The sequence below is a fragment of the Oncorhynchus gorbuscha genome, linkage group LG06, assembly GCF_021184085.1.
Source record: "Oncorhynchus gorbuscha isolate QuinsamMale2020 ecotype Even-year linkage group LG06, OgorEven_v1.0, whole genome shotgun sequence".
NCBI lineage: Eukaryota > Metazoa > Chordata > Actinopteri > Salmoniformes > Salmonidae > Oncorhynchus > Oncorhynchus gorbuscha.
Genome location: NC_060178.1, coordinates 18,912,163 through 18,929,447, shown reverse-complemented (window position 1 = coordinate 18,929,447; position 17,285 = coordinate 18,912,163). Strand labels below are relative to the sequence as shown.

At 41.7% G+C, this 17,285-nt stretch overlaps 1 protein-coding gene across 1 annotated transcript in view; it reads left to right on the top strand.

The window, feature by feature from the left end:
- The first annotated feature begins 6,984 nt into the window (after positions 1–6,984).
- The window catches only part of LOC124037648 (protein shisa-like-1a), a 43,316-nt gene continuing 33,015 nt past the window's right edge, over positions 6,985–17,285 (top strand). Inside the window, exon 1 of the mRNA XM_046352575.1 lies at positions 6,985–7,347. The gene's annotated coding sequence lies outside the window, so the exon portion shown is untranslated. The remainder of the gene's footprint in view (positions 7,348–17,285) is intronic.

Sequence of the window (17,285 nt, the reverse complement as noted above, 5' to 3'; positions counted from 1 at the left end):
CTACCCCCAGCTGTGTCCGCTGGACACCATATGTGAATTGATTGCCCCCATTTATCTTCAGAGCTCATACTGTTAGGTGACCTAAACTGGGACATGCTTAACACTCCGGCCGTCCTACAATCTAAGCTAGATGCCCTCAATCTCACACAAATTATCAATGAACCTATCAGTTACAACCACAAATCCGTAAACACGGGCAGCCTCTTAGATATCATCCTAACCAACCTGCCCTCCAAATACACAAATACACCTCTGCTGTCTTCAACCAGGATCTCAGCGATAACTGCCTCATTGCCTGCGTCTGTAAAGGGTCTGCTGTCAAACGACCACCCCTCATCACTGTCAAACACTCCCTAAAACACCTCAGCGAGCAGGCCTTTCTAATCAACCTGGCCCGGGTATCCTGGAAGGATATTGACCTCATTCCATCAGTAGAGGATGCTTGGTTATTATTTAAAAGTGCTTTCCTCACCATCTTAAATAAGCATGGCTCATTTAAAAAATGTAGAACCAAGAACAGATATAGCCCTTGGTTCACTCCAGACCTGACTGCCCTTGACCAGCACAAAAACATCCTGTGGCATACTGCATTAGCATCGAATAGTTCCCGCGATATGCAACTTTTCAGGGAAGTTAGAAACCAATGTACAAACACAGTTAGGAAAGCAAAGGCTAGCTTTTTCAAACAGATATTTGCATCCTGTAGCACATACTCCAAAAAGCTCTGAGACACTGTAAAGTCCATGGAGAATAAGAGCACCTCCTCCCAGCTCCCCACTGCAATGAGGCTAGGAAACACTGTCACCGCCAGATAAATCCACGATAATTGAGAATTTCAATAAGCATTTTTCTACAGCTGGCCATGCTTTCCACCTGGCTACCCCTACCCCGGTCAACAGCCCTGCACCCCCCTCATCAACTTTCCCAAGCCTCCCCATTTCTCCTTCATCCAAATCCAGATAGCTGATGTTCTGAAAGAGCTGCTAAATCTGGACCCCTACAAATCAGCCGGGCTAGACAATTTGGACCCTCTCTTTCTAAAATGATCTGCCAAAATTGTTGCAACCCCTATTACCAGCCTGTTCAACCTCTCTTTTATATCATCTGAGATCACTCGTCTGAGATCCCCCTCTTCAAAGGGGGAGGCACTAGACCCAAACTGCTACAGATCTATATCTATCCTACCCTGCCTTTCTAAGGTTTTCGAAGGCCAAGTTAACAAACAGATCACCGACCATTTTGTATCCCACCGTACCTTGTCCGCTATACACTCTGGTTTCCAAGCTGGTCATGGGTGCACCTCAGCCACGCTCAAGGTCCTAAATGATATCATAACCGCCATCGATAAGAGACAATACTGTGCAGCTATATTCATCGATCTGGTCAAGGCTTTCGTCTCTGTCAATCACCACATTCTTATTGGCAGACTACTGTAAATAGCCTTGGTTTCTCAAATGACTGTCTTGGCTGGTTCACAAACTACTTCTCAGACCGATTTCAGAGTGTCAAATCGGAGGGCCTGTTGTGTGGACCTCTGGCAGTCTCTAAGGGGGTGCCACAGAGTTCAATTCCCGGGCTGACTCTTTTCTATGTATATATCAACAATGTCGCTCTTGCTGCTGGTGATTCTATGATCCACCTCTACGCAGACGACACCATTATGTATACTTCTGGTCCTTATTTGGTAACTGTGATAACTAACCTCCAGACGAGCTTCAATGCCAAACAACTCTCCTTCCGTGGCCTCCAAATGCTCTTAAATGCAAGTCAAACTAAATGCATGCTCTTCAACTGACCTGCCCGCACGTTCAGCATCACTAATCTGGACGGTTCTGACTTAGGATATGTGGACAACTACAAATACCTAGGTGTCTGGTTTGATTGTAAACTCTTCCAAACTCACATTAAGCTTCTCCAAATCAAAATTAAATCTAGAATCGGCTTCCTATTTCTCAAAACAAAGCATCCTTCACTCATGCTACCAAACATAACATAACTGACTATCCTACCAATCCTTCTACCCACCACTGCGACCTGTATGCTCTTGTTGGCTGGCCCTCGCTTCATATTCGTCACCAAACCCACTGGCTCCAGGTCATCTATAAGTCTTTGCTAGGTAAAGCCCCGCATTATCTTAACTCACTGGTCACCATAGCTACACCCAGCCGTAGCACGTGCTCCAGCAGGTATATTTCACTGGTCACCCCCAAAGCCAATTCTTCCTTTGGCTGCCTTTCCTTTGAGTTCTCTGCTGCCAATAACTTGAACACATTGCAAAAATCAATTTAGAGAGGGAGACTCATATCTCCCTCTCTAACTTCAAGCAACAGCTGTCAGAGAAGCTTACAGATCACTGCACCTGTACATAGCACATCTGTAAATTGCCCATCCAACTACCTCATCCCCATACTGCTATTTATTTTTTGCTCCTTTGCACCCCAGTATCTCTACTTGAACATTCATCTTCTGCACATCTTTCCCTCCAGTGTTTAATTGCTAAATTGTAAATATTTCACCACTTAATTGCTAAATTGTAATTACTTCACCACTATGTCCTATTAATTGCCTTACCACCCTGATTATTCCTCATTTGCACACACTGTATATAGACTTTTCTATTGTGTTATTGACTGTATGTTTGTTTATTCCATGTGTAACTCTGTGTTGTTGTTGGTGTCGCACTACTTTGGTTCATCTTGGCCAGGCCGCAGTTGTAAAAGAGAACTTGTTCTCAACTGGCCTACCTGGTTAAATATAGGTGAAATAAAAACAATAAAAAATATGCATTACAGTAGCGTCCATTCCCTGTAGGGATCCCTATATGCTCTGGTCTGGTCCTGCCTCTTACCTCTCTCTGACTGACACTGGCCTTTATCAGAGAAGGCAATGCAAATAGTCTGGGTAGCCATTTGATTAGCTGTTCAGGAGTCTTATGGCTTGGGGGTATAAGCTCTTGGAGCCTCTTGGACTTTGGCACTCAGGTGTAGTAGCAGAGCGGACAGTCTATGACTAGGGTGGCTGGAGTCTTTGACAATGTTTAGGGCTTTTCTCTTACACCACCTGGTATAGAGGTCCTGGATTGCAGGAAGTTTGGCCCCGTTGGATGTACTGGGCCGTACGCTCTACCCTCTGCAGTGCCTTGCGGTCAGTTGCCATACCAGGCAATGATGCAACCCATCAAGATCCACTCAATGGTGTAGCTGTAAAACCTTTTGAGGATCTGAGGACCCATGCCATAACTTTTCTGTCTCTTAAGGGGGAATAGGTTTTTTCGTGCCCTCTTCATGACTGTCTTGGTGTGCTTGTACCATGTTTGTTTGTTGGTGATGTGGATGCCAAGGAACTTGAAGCTGTCAACCTGCTCCACTATAACCCCGTCGATGAGAATGGGGTTGTGCTCGGTCCTCATTTTCCTGTCGTCCACAATCATCTCCTTTGTCTTGATCACATTGAGGGTGAGGTTGCTGTCCTTACACCACACGATCAGGTCGCTTACCTCCTCCCTATAGGCCGTCTCATCATTGTCTGTGATTAGGCCTACTGTACCACTGTTGTATCATCAGCAAACACAATTATGGTGTCGGAGTCATTCCTGGCCGTGCAGGCATGAGTGAACAGGGAGTACAGGAGGGGACTGAGCACGCACCCCTGAGGGGCCCCCGTGTTGAGGATCAGTGTGGTGGATGTGTTGTTATCTACCCTTACCACCTGGGGACGGCTTGTCAGGAAGTCCAGGATCCAGTTGCAGTGGGAGGTGTTATTCCCAGGGTCCTTAGCATAGTGATGAGCTTTGAGGGCACCATGGTGTTAAACGCTGACCTGTAGTCAATGAATAGCATTCTCACATAGGTGTTCCTTTTGTCCAGGTGGGAAAGGGCTGTGTGGAGTGTGTGGATCATCATCTGTGGATCTGTTGGTGCGGTATGCAAAATGGAGTGGGTCTAGGTTTTCTGGGATAATGGTGTTGATGTGAGCCATGACCACCCTTTAAAGCATTTCATGGCTACAGACGTGAGTGCTAGGGGTTGGTAGTCCTTTAGGCAGCCTTAGTGTTCTTGGGCACAAGGACTATGGTGGTCTCCTTGAAACTTATTGGTATTACATACTCAGACAGGGAGAGGTTGAAAATGTCAGTGAAGACACTTGCCAGATATGGAGTACATGTCTGATAATCCATCTGGCCCTGCGTCGTTGTGAATGTTGACCTGTTTAAAACCTCTTTGGGATAGGCGGGACACAAATGTCCCAACTGGCCAATTGCCAGGGAAAATGCAGAGCCCAGATTCAAATAAAATACTATAAAATTCAAACTTTCATTAAATCACACATGTAAGATACTCAATTAAAGCTACACTCGTTGTGAATCCAGCCAACATGTCCGATTTTAAAAATGGTTTTCGGCGAAAGCACAAGAAGCTATTATCTGATGATAGCGCCAGCAGTAAACAAAGGGGTTAGCATATTTCAACCCTGCAGGCGCTACACAAAACGCTGAAATAAAATATAAAACATGCATTACCTTTGATGAGCTTCTTTTGTTGGCACTCCAATATGTCCCATAAACATCACAATTGGTCCTTTTGTTCAAGTAATTCCGTCCTTATATATCCAAAATGTCCATTGTAAAGCGCGTTCGATCCAGAAAAAACAGATTACAAAAAACGTCACTCCAAAATATTAAAACAGTTGCCTATAAACTTTGCCAAAATATTTCAAACTACTTTTGTAATACAACTTTAGGTATTTTTAAACGATAATAATCGATCAAATTGTAAACGGGGCAATCTGTGTTCAATACAGGAATGAAAACATACCAGCGCTACTTTTCACATCTTGCACAACTCACAAATGTGTTACCCAGTTCCTAGTTGGCCTACTTCTTCATTGCACAAAGGAATAACCTCAACCAAATTCCAAAGACTGGTGACATCCAGTGGAAGCGGTATGAACTGAAAACAGGTTCCTAAGAAATATCCCTTGGCAATGACAAAGGATATTTCAGGGAACAGAGAGAGGCACAAACAAATCTGAACAGTTAGTCCTTGGGGTTTTGCCTGCTACATAAGTTCTGTCATACTCACAGACGTGATTCAAACCGTTTTAGAAACTTCAAAGTATTTTCTATCCAAATATATGAATAATATGCATATCTTATATTCCTGGCATGAGTAGCAGGAATTTGAAATTGGGCATGCTATTTATCCAAAAGTGAAATTTCTGCCCCCTAGCCCCAAGAGGTCTTTCATCGGCTGCGGAGATCGTGATCACACAGTCGTCCGGAACAGCTGATACTCTCATGCATGTTTCAGTGTTACTTGCCTCGAAGCGAGCATAGAAGTTATTTAGCTCGTCAGGTAGGCTTGTGTCACTGGGCAGCTCTCGGCTGTGCTTCCCTTTGTAATCTGTAATAGTTTGCCGGCCCTGCCACATCCGACGAGCGTCAGAGCCGGTGTAGTACGATTCGATGTTAGTCCTGTATTGACGCTTTGCCTGTAGGGTCTCGTCTCTCAGTCACTGTGCTGGTGCCACCCACACGCCAAACCACTTTTATGCACACATCAAGATGATAGCAGTGCCACATGTTCCCATCTTTCCTTTTTAAAAAGGTTTCCTTCTGTGGCAAACTGGGTCAAATTAAGATCCTACATCTGTACAACCATGTCTGTTGGGTGGCATCTAAATCACCTTCCACTTGACGTCTAATATGGATGGCAAGGGGCTTTCTGTGCATTCTGTAGCATGGTGCTGTGCATTACAATTAACTCTCCTGGGAAGAGAAGCACTTACAGCCTCAATTCTGTTACAGGGCACATGTGTCACATCATAAATCAGAGACCTGTAGAGAGATGACAGAGTGCTATTTACAATGCCCATGTCATTCCCCGCCCAGTTAAACAGACAGCAAGGACCTCTCATGGTGGGGTGGGAACAACGTCCACTGATTCAATTCAAAGCCATCCATTGCATGTGTGTGCAGGTGTGTGCATGTGTGACTACACGTATGTGTGTTGTGTGTGATTCATTTCCATTTGCAACGGAGATTAGATTATAACTCTCTCTGGGATGCAAATTAACTGTGGGGAATCGAGGAGGAGAAGAGAGAGGGAGAGCGAGGGTGTGGGGAGAGAGACAGATAAAGACTGAGAGGGGAAATAGAGAGAGAGAGAGAGACAGCTGTGATAGAGAGTGAGATAGAAACAGATAACTAATTCACACAGGATTCCCAGTATGTTGCCTGAAGAAGAAAAAGATGCTGGGCAATGTTTATATAATCCCCCATTTATTTGTTTATACTTTTTCATACTGACAAGGACGATGTCGGGCAACAATAGAATGTTCATGATTTAATGTGTGCTAAAGCCGGTAAGATGATTTACATTTTATACTGAGCCGTTGACAGGACTTTAAAACATAATACCGCATTCATGAGTACGTCGTTTGGTGGATATAAAAGTACAGGCTTTGTTACTGGCAATATCTTTCTGATATAAAGAAAAGGCAGGAAAAAGAAGACGGCATGCCAAAGTTGGCGGGTTTTTGTCTTGGTATGAATGGGATAAGAGACAGAGGCAGCGGTGACAGCAGCTGACCCTGTGTCTTCTGTTTCAGACAACATGTGAGGAATGCCATAACTCGCACACTGAAACACACGCACAAAAGCAAGGAAACGCACACACGCAAAGCAAGACAGAAGCCCCGTTTATACCTGGTGCTAACATGCGTGCCGTGTCTGGAAAATGTCCACATTCGATTTTACCCACATTTTCAGACAGGTGTAGACGATTAAAATACGCATTGTGAACTTATTATGATCCCGATTTCACAAGTGTAAACAGACTAGATCAAGAAAAGATCAGGATGAAGAACGCATGTAAGTGTCAGGTATAAACGGGGCTAAAGAGTCACCCTAGTGTGAACACTGCTTGCTTACACTCTTCTCTCTTACTCGCTTGCCACTAGCTCTCTCACTCACGCAGTATCGCTTCATCTCTCTAGCTCTCTTCCTCTCTCTCTCTCTCTCTCTCTCTCTCTCTCTCTCTCTCTCTCTCTCTCTCTCTCTCTCTCTCTCTCTCTCTCTCTCTCTCTCTCTCTTTCTCTCTCTCTCTTTCACACACTCTATCGCTGAGCTCTAACCGGTTGGATACAGTGCAGAGGACTTGAGGAGAGTGCTCTTTTCTTCTTTGGCATTTCCTTCCTGCCTCTCTCCCTCACGCGCTGCTGATTTAGATCATGTCCTTAGGGTGAGGATGTATTTGTGTCAAGCTGCAACAAAGGAAGAGTAAACAAAGAGTAAACATTTACTGAACGGAGGAACGGGAAAGACCCTCCTTTATAGGCTCAACAAAGGTGAGTTGAAAAACTGGTCTTATAACTAGTAGTTCTCTCTTTCTCTCTTTCTGCTCTGTGTGGACCTCTTCTTTTCACTATAAAAGTGTGTAATTTCCATAGTTGTGCAGGAAGACACACATGAGCTTGTATGGTTTTGTGTGATAGTTTATTATGATAATAATATTAATCATATATTCAGATTTAAAGCACTATTCATTATATAAAGAAATCTCAAAGAACTGTAAAGTAAACGACAACAAAAAGCAAGCAATTTAAAAATAACATCATCACGTTGAGTAGATCTACAGTCAAGAGACTGAAGGATGAGAAAGTTCACACTTACTACGTCAAACGACACACTGTTTTCATCGTTGAGGGATGCCTGCCTCTTTGGTTGTGAGGACTGAGGAGAGAAGTTACACTCTGGGTTGGGTTGTAAACATGGTGTGCTCTCTTATTGTCTGATATCCAGGTGGAGTGTTTTCTCTCTACCATGGTAGCAGAGTGAGCTCAGTGTAAGAAAGGCGAGGGCAGCAAGTTCTGTCTCTCAGTTCTCCCTTTACATGTGAGGCAATTAAGGCAGATTGGCAGTGGCTGTCGGTGGGTAACCTGGAATCAGGCGCGTGGAGGTGCGTTGAGAGTATTTAGAGAGGAGAGGGACAATCCCTTTGTACATCACAAAAAGCCATCTTCTCACTGACTAATGATTTAGAATTCACTAAAGAAATTATTTAAAAAAAACATTGGGCATACACTGGTTGAATAGATGTTGTTTCCACGTCATTTTAATGAAATTGCATTGAGCCAACGTGGAATAGATGTTGTATTGATGTCTGTGCCCTGTGGGTTGCAAGTGTTTGTTTGAGTAAACGTGGCCAGAGGCATCTTGTGTGTGCGTGTCTGTGTGTGCACGCGTGCATGTCTATGATTGTGTCTGCGTACAGTGGCCTTTGGAGTATTTTGAGGTAATGTGGCCATTAGGGCTAATGCACACAGTGCTGAGCCTTCACATTTAATGACTGCAAACTGGGAAATGATTCAGGCATGGCACTGACAGCATGTAGCATATTCCCTCTTGAATTTTAGTTGATGGATGCATTTCAGCATGCTTACAGGGTGGCTTTACACAGTAGCTCGCCTGTGGGTCCTTCTCTGAGAACACTGTTCTCTGACGTAGGGAAAGTGATTTAGTGAATGGAAAAGTTTACATGAAATGCTCTGAGGGAGTCCATGTTGTAAGTGATTATGAATGCACTTGTTTTAATTAAACAAGGGAGAGGATATATATGAACACACACTCGGTTGGAACATGGGGCAGTATATAAACATACCCAAATGAAACTGCCTATTTCTCAGGCCCAGAATCTAGAATATGCATATAATTGTCAGATAGAAAACACTCTAAAGTTTCCAAAACTGTCAAAATATTGTCTGTGAGTATAACAGAACTGATATTGCAGGCAAAAACCTGAGGAAAATCCAACAAGGAAGTGCCTAAGAGAAACAAATCTCCCTGTTGCATTTGCATGCCTTCCCTCCATTTAAAGGGATATCAACCAGATTCCTTTCTCTGTGGCTTCCACATGGTGTGAACAGTCTTTAGAAATAGTTTCAGGCTTTTATTCTGAAAAATGGGCGAGAAGAGACAGAGAGAGCGGATGGCGTCAGCGGATGGCTGGGAGCTAGCAGAGTTTTGCATGTGCAACAACTTGGAGCACACATTTTCTCTCTCTCTCCTATTGAAAAAGCTATGGTCCGGTTTAAATATTATTGATTATTTATTGTAAAAACAACCTGAGGATTGATTATAAAAAATGTTTGACATGTTTCTACGAACTTTACGGATGCTATTTGGAATTTCCGTCTGCCCCGTCGTGACCGCTCGAGCCTGTGGATTTCTGAACAAAACGCGCCAACCAAATCTTTATGGAACAAAAGTAACATTTATTGTGTCTCGTGAGTGCAAACATCCGAAGATCATCAAAGGTAAGCGATTCATTTTATTGCTTTTCTGACTTTCGTGACCAATCTACTTTGCTGCTAGCTGTTTGTAATGTTTTGTCTGCAGAAAGATGTCCTAACATAAACGCTTAGATAGCTTTTGCTGTTAAGCTTTTTTGAAATTTGACACGCCAGGTGGATTAACAACAAGCTAAACTGTGTTTTGCTATTTTGCACTTGTGATGTCATGAAAATTAAATATTTTTAGTAATTTAATTTGAATTTTGCGCTCTGCAATTCAGCGGATGTTGATGAAAATGATCCCGCTAATGGGATGGGTGTGCAAGAAGTTTTTAAAATGAGGGGGGATATTTAATGAGCGTTGCCTTATTTCTGTTACAGCATATTGGGTGACTGTCATTCATATTCCATTCACCCAGTTCAATGTAACATTGATAGATTTATGCTACTGCATGATACTCAAATTTCCCCTGTACCCATCATGAGGTTGCTACAACCTAGCCTATGAATTAAAGTTTACATCGCAGGTGCCTAGGTCGAGAATTTTGAGTAATCAAGGTGACAGACTGTGACACATTCAATACCGCCTTGCAAACTCTTGCCTGCATCTAGCTGATCTAGGGTGTAATAATTAGTCCAACAGTTGCAAATGAGAGTTTCCATTGGACAAATTCAGGTATGTTTATCCCCGTTTCATTCCATTTGCTTCCATTTAAGAACAGTTTTTCAACAGTATCTGAATAGGTGGCAGTAGACAGCGCCAGCAGTAGATCCAGCAGATGTACTTCTCAGGCTTTAACATGAAAGAACTGGAGGAAGTAGGTCTGATAAAGGCTAAAAAAAGCTTGGAGTGTCATGACTCTGTTAATGTCTCACAGGCTGTCACACGTCTAACCCTGTCTGTCTGGGCAGCTGTTGAGCCCTACAAGGGTAGGTGTCAATTAAAAGCACTCAACATAGCCTCAATCCAATAGTGCTATATCAACAAATGTCTTTCATTTGACATTTTAGTCATTTAGCAGACACTCTTACAGCAGCAACTTACAGGTAATACATTAATCTTAAAATAGCTAGGTGAGACAACCACTTATCCCCTATCAGCAAAGAAAAGTGAAAGGTTTATTTAATTGTATAAGCTTTTTATGGTGGGGGGCATAAGACTGAGATGTCTTATTTAAGATAACACAGACAGGTTATCAGCATGCCAAGTCTACAAACGAACCATTTAGATGGTTAGCTAAGAAAAAAACTGTCAATGACTTTTAATAAACACCTGTAGTCGAAATTCGCAGAATACCATATAGAATATCAGTCTTATCAAGTTATCTCTGCATAAAGTTCATACGGAGTTCCCCATTTCTGGGCTGGGTCTATGAGTCTCTCTCTCTCTGTCTCTGTCTCTCTCTGTGTGACTGACGGAACCAGGCAGGCAGCCTCAGTTCATATACAGCAGTCGGTTCCTTGACATTGCCTTTGATGCTCCCCCGTATCCAATTCCACTCAACGGATGATCATCTCTAGCAGGAACCTAGCAGGAATATATGTATAATAGACTCTCATCTCATCAGCTGTATTGTGTATCCTCTGTGTCTGTGGGCCCTCGGGGCCTTGTATTTAAAACCATTAGACGCCAGACGCAGTAAGCTAGTGGTCTACCCTGTTACACTGTCAAGTGTAATATCTGATACTAGGAATAGAGAACTCTATGCATTCAGACACCGTTTACTGCTGTGTATTAACGTGTCTGCTCAATGCAAATTAAAAGCTTGTCGTTGTTTTTTACTCCATATAAAACCACATTCCATTAATCCATTAAATGCATTCATTAAACTGAAATGTCAATAGTGTTGATTTGCTTGTAGTCACCCTTCACTACAATGTCATTCCATCAGTATACACATTAACATTATTTGTGGGTGGTTGCTTTGTCACCCAACACGAGGGTAGTCTCTCTCTCTCTCTCTCTCTCTCTCTCTCTCTCTCTCTCTCTCTCTCTCTCTCTCTCTCTCTCTCTCTCTCTCTCTCTCTCTCTCTCTCTCTCTCTCTCTCTCTCGTTGTGTATTTAAGCATTGCTGAAATGAGAAGCAGGAATAATAAAATAAAGAACATGATGTTGAAATTCAGAGACATTTTCACCCACTGGCAGTTTTGAATACTAATGTACTGTGTGCTTCTGTGTTAATGCTCTGTGTATAGAAGTGCATCTTTGGGTCAACAGAACATGCATCACATTTTTAAATCCTATACTGCCAGGCTATGGAAGTATTGACCTATTGTTAAACACGATTTAGAATTACAATAATGGCTGCACTTTGCTAAATGGCGCATATAAACTGTGCTAATATTGGTACTATTGAATCCTTCTCTGCATTTTAACACAATCAGACCGAGAAAGCAATTAATCTGTGATGCCATGGAATCAGCATGAAACTCACCATGCTCCTACCATTGGCAAAATGTCTTGATCTATACTTCAAAAAAACTGTATGGATCCACAGGAGCAGGAACTCAATGTTCTGAAAAGCCCGATGTCTGAATCATACTGTAATGAATGGCTCAGCTCCCTGTCGTCAATACTCATTACTTGCTCTACCTGCCTTTGACCAATTGCTTGACTAGTGGATCTGACCTTTGACAGACCAGTGTCACAGTACACCCTATACCTGTATTAGAAAACAGATAATGACAGCTCAGTAAGGAGGGGAGAGTGGGGAGGCAGGGGTGTGTCTGTCCATATAATAGACTTAAGGTTCACTGACCTATGCTCAGCCAGTAGGTGTATACAGAGGCAAATGCCACCAGATCGAATGAAAAGTGAATGAGGGAGGAATGTCAATGTCTGACACCTGCTGTTCGTGATTACAGGTGAACGTGTTAGCATTACGGCATGAAGTCCCCCTAGCTGCCTCTTTGTCTCAACTTGACCAAGCGTCAGGACAGGATGAACTTTTCACCCCAGATAAAAGGATAATGTCAAAGCTGTGACCCTGATGCCTCTCTAGTGTCTGACCACATGCAATGTGACAGCCAGGTGACCGAAGGGAATATGTGACCTCACCTCACGTCCACCATCAAAGGTGCCAGCTCATTCCCAAGAATATCATTATCTATATTGGAGAAAATGGACTGACTTCTAAGTCAACATCACTCAGAACACGAGTAGTAATATCCAAGGTTCGTGTTTAAACAAACCATGAGAGAGTGGATGCAATTACCACCCATAACTCACTGTCCTTGCTCAGAGGGACAACATTTCTCTCATTATTTGTTCATTGATGTTCAGTGGTAACATCATCTTTTTACCCAAGCTGTTCATATCTGCAGTTTAGATTCCAATGCATGAGGCATGTTCAGGACTTCCCCCTATTCCCTCTAAGTGTCCGTTGACTGTCGGCAGAGTGACTCACCAGAGCAGTGGGACTGGAACGATAGATTGGTATATAGTTCTCAGGGTTAAAAGTGGAGCAAGGTGTACTTTCCTTCTTTGACAATGTTCTCATCTCCATGTGGTCTGGTGTGAACGTACACTGACAGACAGGATGGCACAGGAACAGAGGGAACCACAGATACAAAAATGTCAAAAGGTGCATCCGTAAGAGAGTCGATTTTTGTCTCTTTCTGATCCAGATCCACTGATGTATGTGGCAGCTGCTTTTCATAATCAAATTATATTCATGGAAAACTGCACAAAATGACACTGAGAAGTCTGTGCATTAGACAGAACATGTGATATTTCTGCCGTAGTAATGTCTGTAGTAATGACTGTGGTTGTGTGTATTGGCCTTGTTGTCTGGGATAAAGATCGAGGGAATGTGATTCATTATAAGATCTGTTTTTTTATGACTCCTGATATCTGGAACAGACAGTATTATAATGAGCCATCTTCCCCACCGTTAACAATAGTAATATGAATAATAATACAAATAATTTGGTGGGTGCTTATATTTGTCCTATTTCGCACATTTACAAGTGTGAATTAATATGCATGTGTGAATTGGAAATGTGTTTTTTGCATATCCCAACTCCCCCTGATACACCTTCAGAGCGTTATCATCCATAATTATTGCAGAATCCAGTTAGTTTTACACTGAAGTTAAGAAATACTTTAATTGTTCTTAAAGAAAGTTGAAGCTCACTTACTGCATTTCTATACAATTTAAAAACTCAAAAATACTGTCGGAGAACAGAAAAAAAATATCTAATATTGCCACAAACACTATTAGCTAAACAACCTCTGCACAGTAAGTCACATTAACTGGGATCACAAACTACAATTGTATACGAACAGATGGATCTGTTAGCAGAAAAAATATTTGTAATAACACTTTTTTTTAATAGATTTTTTTAAGTACATCCTGCAATTCTACACATTTTGCTATGGCTTATGCTATGTTAATATGATATCTGAGTGAGAGTAACTAACAACATCAATGGGGGCCCCATGGTGGTCAGGGCCCCTGAGCACCTGCACCTGCATGCCCAGGTTGGTAATTCAGCCATGATTACTAGAAGTTTAGATAGCTGTCTAGACTCATTTACCAATCAAAAATAGTGTAACTGACATGGACTAATTGAGTGACTGTCAGTGTGTGACATATAACAAGAGGAAAACTGCTGATGCACAACCAAGTTTCGAAATTGCACCTCATGTATTCTACTATTTCAATCAACCATATGCACAAAATGTTAATGTAATGAGATTTCAGATTTTACCTCACAACGATGAGATCTCATGCCCATTTTGTATGAAATCCTGCAAAAAGTAATCACAGTGGAATTCAGCTAATATCTAAGTGCCTCGTGCAGGGCTCTCCAACCATGTTCATGGAGAGCTACCATCCTGTAGGTTTTCACTCCAACCCCAGTTGTAACTAACCTGATTCAGCTTATCAACTAGTTAATTATTGAAATCAGGTATGCTAGATTACGGTTGGAGCAACAGTAGCTCTCCAGGAACAGGGTTGGAGAGCCAAGTGTATATTTCAAACAATATTTTGAGAAGGGACAGAATTTTAGTTAAAATGATAGATTTTTTTTGAGAGCATGCCAGAATGGAATGGGTCAGTGTGCTTCATCACGGTAGCATGATGAACTACAGTATCTATAATGCTCTGTAAGTATATCCGGTTTATCTTACTAAATACGTTCCTAAAGCTAACACTATGTTGTCCCATCTTCTTATTAATATATGATGTCAGAAGTGATTTTGAAATCACAGTACGTTACTTTTCCATAAAGTTCCATCACCTCACCTTGACTGAGAAGGTGAACTACAGTGCCTTCAGAAAGTTATCACATCCCTTTACTTTTTCCACATTTTGTTGTCTTACAGCCTGAATTTGAAATGGATTAAATGTATATATATTTTTATATTTGCCTACACACAGTACCCCATGTCAAAGTTGAATTATGTTTTGTTTTTTTTACAAATGAATAAAAAGTTTAAAGCTGAAATATCTTCAGTCAATAAGTATTCAACCCCTTTGTTATGGCAAGCCTAACTAGGTTCAGGAGACAACATTTGTTTAACAAGTCACATAAGTTGCATGAAATCACTGTCTGCAAAAACAGTGTTTAACATGATTTTTGAATGACTACCTCATCTCTGTACCCCACATATACAATTATCTGTAAGGTTCCTCAGTTGAGCAGTGAATTTCAAACACAGATTCAACCACAAAGACCAGGGAGGTTTTACAATGCCTCACAAAGAGGGAAGATGGGTAAAAAACAGACATTGAATATCCCTTTGTGTATGGTGAAGTTATTAATTACACGTGGATGGTGTATCAATATACCCAGTCACTACAAAGAAACAGGCGTCCTTCCTAACTCAGTTGCAGGAGAGGAAGGAAACTGCCCAGGGATTTCCCCATGAGGCCAATGGTGACTAAAACAGTTACAGAATTGAATGGCTGTGATAGGAGAAAACTGGGGATGGATCAACAACATTGCCGTTACTGCACAACACTAACCTAAATGACAGAGTGAAAAGAAGGAAGGCTGTACAGAATAAAAAATATTCCAAAACATCCATCTTGTTTGCAACAATACTGCAAAAAAATGTGGCAAAGCAATACACTTTTTGTCATGAATACAAACTGCCACTCTCCATATTTGCAAGCATAGTGTTAGCTGCTTGTAATCGTTAAGGACTGGGGAGTTTTTCAGGATAAAAAATAAACAGAATGGAGCTAAGAACAAGTCCCAGAGCAAAACCTGGTTCGGCCTGCTTTCCACCAGACACTGGGAGATGAGATCACCTTTCAGCAGGACAATAACCTAAAACAGAAGGCCAAACCTACAGTACACTGGAGTTGCTTACAGAGAAGACAGTGAATGTTCCTGGGTGGCTGAGTTACAGTTTTAACTTAGATCTGCTTGAAAATCTATGCAAGACTTGAAAATGATTGTCTAGCAATGATCAACGACCAATTTGACAGAGCTTGAAGAATTTTGAAAAGAATATTTGGCAAATATTGTACAATCCAGGTAAGCAAAGATCTTAGAGACTTACCCATAAGACTCACAGCTGTAATCGCTGCCAAAAGGGATTCTAACATGTGTTGACTCAGGGGTGTGGAAGTGAGATATTTCTGTATTTCATTTGGAAACATTTCAAAAAACGTGTTTTAACTTTGTTATTGTGGGGTAATGTGTGTAGATGGGTGAGAAAATATATTCAAAATATATTCAATCCATTTTGAATTCAGTCTATAACACAACAAACTGTTGAATAAGTCAAAGGGTATGAATACTTTCTGAAGGCACTGTGGCTGTGTCTCTGGTCATTAACCCTCCTGGCTGTGTTCCGGTCGAATTGGACCGATTTACAAGTTCCTTCTCTGAAAAATGTAGTTAATGTAATCTGATTGTCATAAGGTTCCCTGACTTTGTCCACACAGGGTATCTGAACACACAAAATACATTTAGATGATTTTCATTACATTTTAGGTGCTTTATTTAACTTTTGTACGCCTGTGGTGTTCCCAATCAAAAATTACCAGTCATTAGAAATGAATGGGTGAGTCTACAATTAGTGTATAAAATTTAGTTCAGGCACATGCCCATTCATCAGATGGACACAATTCCTCTCCCAGACCCCCACATGCATGTGTGTTTGAGCACACAGACACACACACCTCACTCCCCTTCTTGGCTTCCATGGCAACCCCCACGGGAACCTTTCCCCAATAGAATCTTTCCCCCATGGGAACCACACCTGTTGACATTCTCACAAACAATTGAACATTGTTTCCATAATCTATAGAACTTTTCTCACAGCTCTGGTATATAAAGCTTTTTTGAGGTCTTGCTCACAATTCATTCTGTGGCAGCACAATGACCAAACGATATACTGTATGTGAGGCTCTTGATCATATCTTTGATCATGACACTGGTGAGGAGGAGAGTCCTTGTTAAACTTTGACACAAATTAGTCTGTGATAAATAGCACAATATGTTTCATCTGAGTATTTGTTATAGTCAAAATCATCCATGCATTATGCATACTTATCCATACTTTTTAAAACTCAAAACGAGTTGTATGAGCTCAGGTCAATGATGCCTTCAGGCCATAAATAGCAAATAGAAGTTCAAAACGTGTTATGTTCGCAAGAACTTAAGTTGATAAAAAATATCTAACAGAACATCAGGTGATAATGTATGTATTATTAAGAGGACAGACAGGTTAAGAGGACAGACAGGCTCAGTAATGAGGTGGGATTCTTCAGTAAAGGCCCAGCCACCCAACGCTTCACATGACAATGTCTGGATACAGGCTCTAGCTGGAAGAGCTCTCCTCAACTCTCCACTTTTTGGACTTAACAGTCCGTATAACCACCTGCCAAAACACCATTAGTGTTTGAAACCAAGAGTAGAGTTATAGAAAACAGATATTCTCTCAGAGCAAGAGTGATTCCCAGAAGCAGTGTTTGTGTGTGAAGCATGTGTGTGACCTTTGCCCAGTGACCTCTGTGACCTGGTGGAGTCTG